We start from the raw sequence: 8814 nt of genomic DNA on the forward strand, positions 1-8814 counted from the left end.
ACATATGTAATATCTTAATCAATTGAAATATATTAAAAAATGAAATTAAATTAAAAAGAAAGAAAAGAAAAAGAAAACAATTCTAGTACTTATTTCAGTGAAACTCTTCTGCCTTCAGCTTCTTAACCACCAATTTTGGTGCTAAGGAAAAGCAACATGAAGAACCCCTGAAATTAGAAGAAGCCCCAGTGTATGTGTCAGGAAAAGGGGAGGGAAGAGGAAGACAGGGCCATTCTTCATACCCTGAGTGGGACACTGGGTCTCCAGCCCCATCAGCTGGTATCCAAGCTGGACTGAGGCTGGAGCTGGGTTCATGATCTCTTTCGGTGAGGCCATCGTGCTGGTAGTAGAGCATTTGTTGAGGAGGTGGAATTTGATTTCATGTACAGTCTTTTCAAATTATTATTCAAAACATACAGAGACAGAGAAGCATCGATCAGACCATCAAACCTCAGAGGGAAGGTAGAGGAGGGTGGAGGTAAGGGGGAGAGACCAACAAAAGGACTTGTATGTATGCATATAAGCCTAACCAATGGACACAGACACCAGTGGGGGAGGTGAAAGGGGGTATGGGGGGATAAGGACACATATGTAATACCTTAATCAATAAAGGAAAAACAAAAAACAAAACATGCTGAGCTCTGAAATTTTGGGACCTTAGGGGCAAAGACCCATTAGGCAAGGCCTAGTTTCAGTGTTAGATCATAATAACATTCTCCTTGACCTACAGAATGACCAAAGAGAGACACCCCACTGTCCCTAGCTGTTCTTGCATCAGCTCAGGGAAAGGGGACTTATGACCTTTAAGAAGTACTGGTAAGAATATTTCCCTCTTCTTTTTATCCCCTCTCTCACTCCTCAGCAAGGGTGACTACTTGTGCTACCCATTACAGTCAGGGTTTACTGATAAAGGTCACTGCTCCCACTCTCTTCTCTCTCCTTGGTGCTCTCTCTTTTTCTCTCTCTCATCATTTTTCAAAGTAGCAGGACAGGATGCACCTGACCTGCTCCTCTCCTGGGGAAGCCCAGGGAGCCAGGTGCTGCCCTTGCGTGGGGAGGGGCAGAGCCTACAGCTGTCCTGCATGTGGGTGGGCAGTTAGTCAAATTAAAGACCATTTGGAACTTGGGTCCATGCTAAGATCTTTAACCTAACTTTACTAGTAATCAAGTAAATATGTTGATTCCACACCTGGCTTCTCTGTGTATTCATTCTAAAAGCATGAGTAGCACTCAGCCCCAAGAGATGGGTAAACCAGTATTAACCATCGGCATCTGTTAGAGCTGGAGGCTTGGAGACCTTTTCTAGGCATGTATCTCCCATCCTATTCTCATGGTGGAAGAACAAGAGATCTTATCTACACTCCAACTTGACCAGAGTGGATTTCAGGGGTGGGGGAAGAGTGGCTGACACAAAATTGGCCAATCACAGTTCTTTCCTAAGAATTCAAAATTGAGGAAAAAAAGAGTTTGTCTCCTTCCATATAAACAGTGTGGTTGTCAAAGTTATTTACTGTCAAGTAGCAGCTACTGCAAAAATAAAGAACAAAGTAGGTTAACAAGGAGGATTGAGATAAAAATGACCTCCTGGGCTCCCCTCTACACTCAAGTTAATGTATCTAGTCTCTTATTATGGCCCGATTGTATCCATTAACATTTTCATGAAATACTCCATGCCCCTGAGTTCTTATAAGTCTTCCCTTTTGCTTGAGTTAGTTCCAGTGTGCTTCTGTTGCTCAGAGTCAAGAGAGTCTTAACATGGTGTCCTTGCCCATAGCAGATATCAACTTAGTAAGACAGACTGAAAAATACCATATATAGTACTTTCCATTATGCCAAGACTCTCAATTCCTGGGCCAGGAACTGTAAGTGTTTTGTTCATCCCTGTTTTCCTGGCACATTGTAGGAGCTCAATGGAATATGTTGACTCTCCAACTAAGTGAGTGCAGGAGGAGCAGTGAAACCTTAAACTGGTTACTTAACCACTCTTTCCTCAGGTTCCTTATCTGAAAGGTCCCTTAGAAATTATTTGGTTTAAGTGTTTATTCTACAGAAGAGGAAGCTGAGCTCCAGACTGCTAAAAACCATTTGCCCAAGGTCACACAGCTAGTTTGCAGCAGAACTGAAACTGTAATTCACGTCTCCAGGCTCTGAAGCCAGTATTCTTTCTACTACCCTGTGACATACTCCCTTCCTGTTGAACCGACTTCCATTGACTTCAATGGATTAGATAATACAGCCAAAAGCCCCCAACATAAGCCTTACCTCTTTAAAACTTCCTCAGTGTGGGCTCACAATTCAGCCATCACACACAGAATTTCTTAGAAAGGAAACTCATGGAGTTGATTATCACGGGGCTTGGCTAGCCACAGGCACTATTCACTAAGTGGAGGAGTTGCCACCCAAAACGAGTGTGTCATGAAAAGACCCAACATGAAGTAACCAAGACAACCCACAAAAGTACTTCTTGCTCGGTTTTATTGTCCAGTGAGATGAAATATTTTCTGCCCTTGCCAGTAAAAATAAAGGAAGATTGATTACTCCAACACTGATAAGAAAAAAACATTCTCTAAAATACAATGAGATGAAAGGCATATCTGAATGGGATCTGGGAAGAACTTAGTAAATGTTCTGGGAAGAACTTAGTAAAATAAATTGATCTGCTAATAAAGAGACACAGAGGGAAAAAAAATTAAATTCCAAAGGAAGGCGGGGGATGATGAACACAGGTTTTACCATCCTAAATGTTGAGACATAAGATGGGAGAGGACCAAAACACTAGAATCAAATTATTGCCAAAGTATTGGCTCTGTATGGGTGGTGGTAGGTTCATGAGTGTTTTAGATTCCTACAAATAACAAATGAGTAAATTAATAAAAGAAGCTGAAGTATGGCTCAGTGTTGAGAGTGTATCATGAGGCAGGGATTATGAGTAATCTAATTCTGTGCAGTTATGGCCATGAACAAGAAAGGGAAAAAGACAGAGCAATTATGGTATCCAAGCAATGTTCTTATTTTTTCTCTCAAACTAGAAAATAAACAATTTATGACATGCCAAATATTTTTGAGTTTTGTTATTTTACCTGTTCTGACAATCACTTTGCCTCTATCAGGTAGAAAGTGAAAGTTTCTTTAACACATTTAATATCTGGTTTAAGCTCTGCATGCTGATAAATGAATATCAGCCCTCCTTTATAGAATACTATATTAGAAGCAAGAATGCCTGGCCTACAATTCTAGACGAACACATGGACTTCCTATGTGTGGCATACAATACCAGATTGACCGGTAAGACTTGCTTTAGTTTTAGTTACACAATAATGAGAATAGGCCTATCAAGTCCTTCAGTATTTTTCAGTGGACAAAACAGACATTTTTAAAGATTTCTGAAACAGAGTTCAAGAAGCAAAGAAGATTAAGATGGAAAAGAAGAACCAGTGGATTAAGAAATTTGGAGATGAGTTGTGAATATCAACAAAGCTAACCTATCAGGGCTTTACATTTCAGTATTCACTGATTGCCTGCCACTTCATGAAATAAGAATCCATGTTCTATAATCCAACCTAGTGATCACTGTTTTATTGAAAGCCTTAACATAGATAAAACAAATAATGGTAAAATATTAATTCTTTGTATTATTTCTACAATCTTCTGTAAGTAAAAAATTATTACAAAATAACCAGCTTATAAGTAAATAAATAAGGCAAAATATTTTAATATAGGCATTGACATGCCAAAAGAACAAGATTGCAATCAATTTGAAAGGCTCATTCAAAGCCTTTGACATCAATAATCAAATGTTATTTTAATAAAAATTAAAAAACAAGAGATTTTAAGAATACTGTAAGAGAAATTATTGAATTAATTGAAATGATCATCTCAGGTTTGCACAGTTAAGAAACTCACAGTTAATTTTCCTGGAAGAAATCATATTTCTCTTCCTCTGCACAATTTTAAGGAGGAAGAAAATGTTGAATTTTATGTTCTCCATTCTGCTGAAGTGCTAACAGTTACTCACTGTAAGGGCTTTAAGATGGCCACATGGGCCAGGCCCCTAAGTGAAATTTTATATGTTCACTCTTTTTCCTTGTGGCCCCCAAAGTGGAAGGAGATCCTACTGGAGCAGTCTTTCACTCCCCATCTCCCTTTTATGTTTCTCGAGTCTGCAATATCTAAGCAGATAATATTTTTTCTTTCTCATTTTTCCTACAGTCACTGTCAAAGAGATGAACGTAGTAAGAGAATAGGTAGATGAAAGGGAGGGAAAGAACAACACAAGATAAAACATTACATCACATCACAAGGTGTGATAAAACATCACAAGGAAAAAAAACCTACAGATAATAATCCCTTATATTAGGGTAAAAATAGACACAAAAATTCTCAACAAAATAAAAACAAGCTGAGTAAGCAACATGTAAAAAGGATTAATTCAAGTAGATTTTATCCAAGGAATATAAGGTTGATTTATTGAAAAAGAAATCAATGTGATATGGCATAATAACAGAATAAATTACAGAATGATGGGATGACCTAAATAGACGGAGAAAATAATTTTATGAAATTCAACACCTTTTCATAATAAAAACACCAATGAACTAAATTTGTAAGAGAACTTCCTCAATGTGTTAAAAAATACCTACAAACAATTCACAGCTAACATTATACTAAATGGTAAAATACTGAGTGTTTCCCCCTAATATCAGGAACAAGACAAGGAAGCTCACTCTCATCAATTCTATTCAACATTGCAATGGAGGATCAAGCCAGGGGTAATTATACAGGAAAGAGAGGTAAAGGCACCTGGATTAGGAAGAAAGAAGTAAAATTATTTCTATTTGTAGGTGACATATCATATATATATAGAAATCCTAAATAATCTCTAATAATAAAAGGGTAATATGCTAATTAGACCGAACATTTTCCAAATGTCATTCTGGATGTCCTTCCTGATGAAGCCAGGGCCAGAGGGAAGCCAGCCAGGTCCTGGGTGCCTGCAGGTGGCCGGAGGAGGGAAGCCCAGGTCCCAGGTGCTAAAGGGAAGCTGGTGCTGACAGCTGGGGGAAGGAAGACCTATTCTTGTACGAATTTTCATGCATTGGGCCTCTAGTACACAAAATAAACTTAGAACTAATAAATGAGCTCATCAAGATGGCAAGGTAAAAATCAACATACAAAGGTTAATTTATTCTATACACCAGCAATGAACGATCTGAAAAGGAAGTTAAAAAATGATTTTACTTATAATAGTATCAAAAATAATAAAATACTGCAGGATAAATTTAATAACAGAAATATAAGACTTGTGCACTGAAAATGATAAAAATTAATTGTAAAAAATTAAAGAAGACCTAAATTCTTGGAAAGACATACATGCTTATAGATTGAAATAGTTAATATTTATTGTTAAGATGGAAAATACTCCCCAAGCCTCCCTTCATTTATCTACCAATTCAATGCAATGCCAATCAAAATCCCCAAATCCCAGCTCACTTTTTTCTTTTTTAGAAAACTTGTATGAAAATGCCAGGGACAATTTTATAAAAGAAGAACAAAGTTGGAAGACTCACACTTTCTGACTTCAAAGCTAACTACAAAACCATGGAAAGCAAGACAGTGTGGTATGAGCATAGATACGTAGATCAATGGAAATAATTGCGAGTACAGAAACAAATCCTAGCATTTGTGGTGTCAAGATAATTTAATAGGTAAAAAAATAATCTTTTCAACAAATGGTTCCAGGACAAGTGGTTATCCACATAGAAAAAATTATATACAAAAAGATTAACTCCATATGATCCATAAACCTTCATATAAGAGCTAAAACTACAACACTATCAGAAGAAATCATAGGAGTAAATCTTTATATCCTTGAATTAGTCAAAACCTTCCTAGATAAAACAGCAAAACACAAGTGCCCAAAGTAAAAGATAAGTAGATTTGACCAAAATTGAAAACTTTTGTTATGGAAAAGACACCATCAAGAAAATGAAAAGAGAATCTTTGTGATTGGAGAAATATTTGCAAATCATGTCTAATAAGGGACTTGTATCCAGAATAAATATAGAACTTTTACAATGCAATAATGAAAAGAAAAATAACCCAAGTTTTTTTAAATGGGCAAATGATATGAATACACATTTACTCAAACAAGATATATAAATGACCAATAAACACATGAGAAGATGCTCGAAACCATATGCTATTAGGGAAATGAAAATGAAAACCACAATGAGATACTTCACACCCATTAGAATGGCTACAGTCAAGGAGGCAAATAATAAGTGTCAAGGATGTAGAGAAATTAGAATCCTCTTACTTTGCTGATACACACACACACACACACACATATACCTAATATGCAAATAGACCGAATAGCAGAACAACCGAACAACCTAACAACCGGTCGCTATGACGTGCGCTGACTACTAGGAAAACATGGCAGGTGTCAGCAGCAGGCAGGAGAGCATGGAACGTGGTGGGTGTTGGCCGCAATGGGATGGTGGAGCAGGTGAGTGGGGGCAGGGCACTGGTGGCTGACATAGGGGCGAGCCTCTGGTGGTTACTGGAAATTCTTTGCTCCTGCGCACTGCAGTACTGCCCAGTGCTTGCACCTGTTGCCAGTGCTGGTGATGGTCCTGCTCACACTTGCTGCCAGCACCAGAGTTGCCACTCACACCACTGCCAGCGCCGGCCCTGCTCGCACCCACTGCTGGTGATGGCCCCACTCACACCCGCTACTGGTGCCTGAACCACCACTCGCACCCATTGTTGGTGCTTGGCACAGGCCTTGATTGCTCAGTACCACCAGTGGGTGCAAGCAGAAGCTGCTGGCCTTGATCACCCCTCAGGGCTTCTCCACCTCCCTGCTGCTCCTGAGGGGCAATCAGGACCAGCAGCTGCCACTCGCACCTGCTGCTGGCGCTGGCCCCAATTGCTCCACATCTTCAGCAGGCACCAGCAGGGTTGACGCCAGCAGCACGAGGAACGGGGCTGCATGCAGAGGGCATGGAAGATGGGCTGAGAACTGCCCCTGTGCCCACCGCAGCTTCATAGCCCACAGTTTGTTTCAAGATGCACGGATTTGTTCACTGGCCCCCTATTACGAATGTAAAACAATACAGGCACTTTGAAGAACAGTTGACAGTCCTTACAATATAAGACATGCACTTAGAAATTTCACTCCTAGGTTTATACTTGAAAGAAACAAAAACGTTTGTCTACACAAAAACTTGTACATAATGCTCACAGCAGTAGTGCTTTTCATAATAGCCAAAGAGTGGAAACAGCTCAAATGTCCAGCAACTGATGGAAGGATAAAAAAATGTGGTATATCCATGCGATGAAATATTATTCAGCCATAAAACGGAATGAAGTGCTACAACCTGGATGAATCTTGAAGGCATGCTAACTGAAAGAAGTCAGACAAAAAAGGCTACATAGTGTATGAATTATTTATAGGAAATGCATAGAAAAGGTAAATCCATAACACAGAAAGATTATTGGGCGCCTAGGGCAGGGGGAGGGGAAAATAGGAAGTGATTGCTTATGAGTAACAGGTTTTTGTTCTTTTTTTGAGAGATGATAAAAATATTCTAAATTAGATAGTGATGATGATTGCACAACTCTATATATATATTGAAACTACTGAATTTCATATTTTGAAAGAGTGAATCTTATGACATATGAATAATATCTCAATAAAGGTATTATGTAGAAATGTGTGCACCATTTCTCCTTTGTCTCCCTCTTATCCTGGTCCCTTTAGGTATACTAGAGGCTCAGTACATAGTATACCTATAAGGGCCAACATCCCGTCGCCCCTACACCCGCCCAGCCCCACCCTAGATCAGGGCCCCCACCCCATTCAGGAGTAGGGCCGGCCAGCCAAAGGTCTGCAGCCCCTCCCCCCACCGGCCCTGCCCCAATGGGCCCCTAACACCCTGATCAACCCGCGGCCCCTCCCCCCAGCCAGCTCAGCCCCCATTGACCCACCCACTCCAATCAGGGGCAGGACTGGCTGGCCAACACCCCTCTCCCAGGCCCTTGGCCCCCATCGGCCCCCATCACACCAATCAGGGGTGGGGCTGGCCAGCCCACCACCAAAGCCCCTCCCTATGGCCAGCCCTGCCCTCAATTGGCGCCCCCATCCCAATCAGGGGAGGGGCTTGCCAGCCAATTGCTCACTCCCCCTTACCCCTGCTGGCCCAGCCCTGATTGGGCCCTGATTGGGGTGGGCTGGCCTGCCAACCTCCCACAGTCTCCTCCTCCCGACAGGCCCAGCCTGATCTGCCCTAATTGGGGCCAGGCTGCCTGGACCCTACCCGTGCATGAATTCATGCACTGGGCCTCTATCAGTGGTTCTCAACCTTCCTAATGCCACAACTCTTTAATACAGTTCCTCATGTTGTGGTGACCCCCAACCATAAAATTATTTTCATTGCTACTTCATAACTGTAATTTTGCTACTGTTATGAATCGTAATGTAAATATCTGATATGCTATACATGTTTTCCGATGGTCATGACCCACAGGGTGAGAACCGCTGTTTTAGAGTATGCTGAGTGATTCCCATGTATTACCTCATTTAATCCTTAAAATAACCCCCTGTCAAGCTTAGGGGGAATTTGTGAACCTTCTCATATCAATACAGCAGATAGTGAGAAAACTGGGGCCTGACTACAAAACACACTCTAATTTGTTAGTCCATATTGGCATGGTCTGTTATGTCATATAAATTAAGGCTTGGGAGAAGTTTGTAGAGGAAAAGGATACACATAGTAGAAAGTTACATTTCTGCCATGTGGATGGTGAAAG

Source organism: Myotis davidii, unplaced genomic scaffold (genome assembly GCF_000327345.1).
Source record: "Myotis davidii unplaced genomic scaffold, ASM32734v1 scaffold416, whole genome shotgun sequence".
Classification (NCBI taxonomy): Eukaryota; Metazoa; Chordata; class Mammalia; order Chiroptera; family Vespertilionidae; genus Myotis; species Myotis davidii.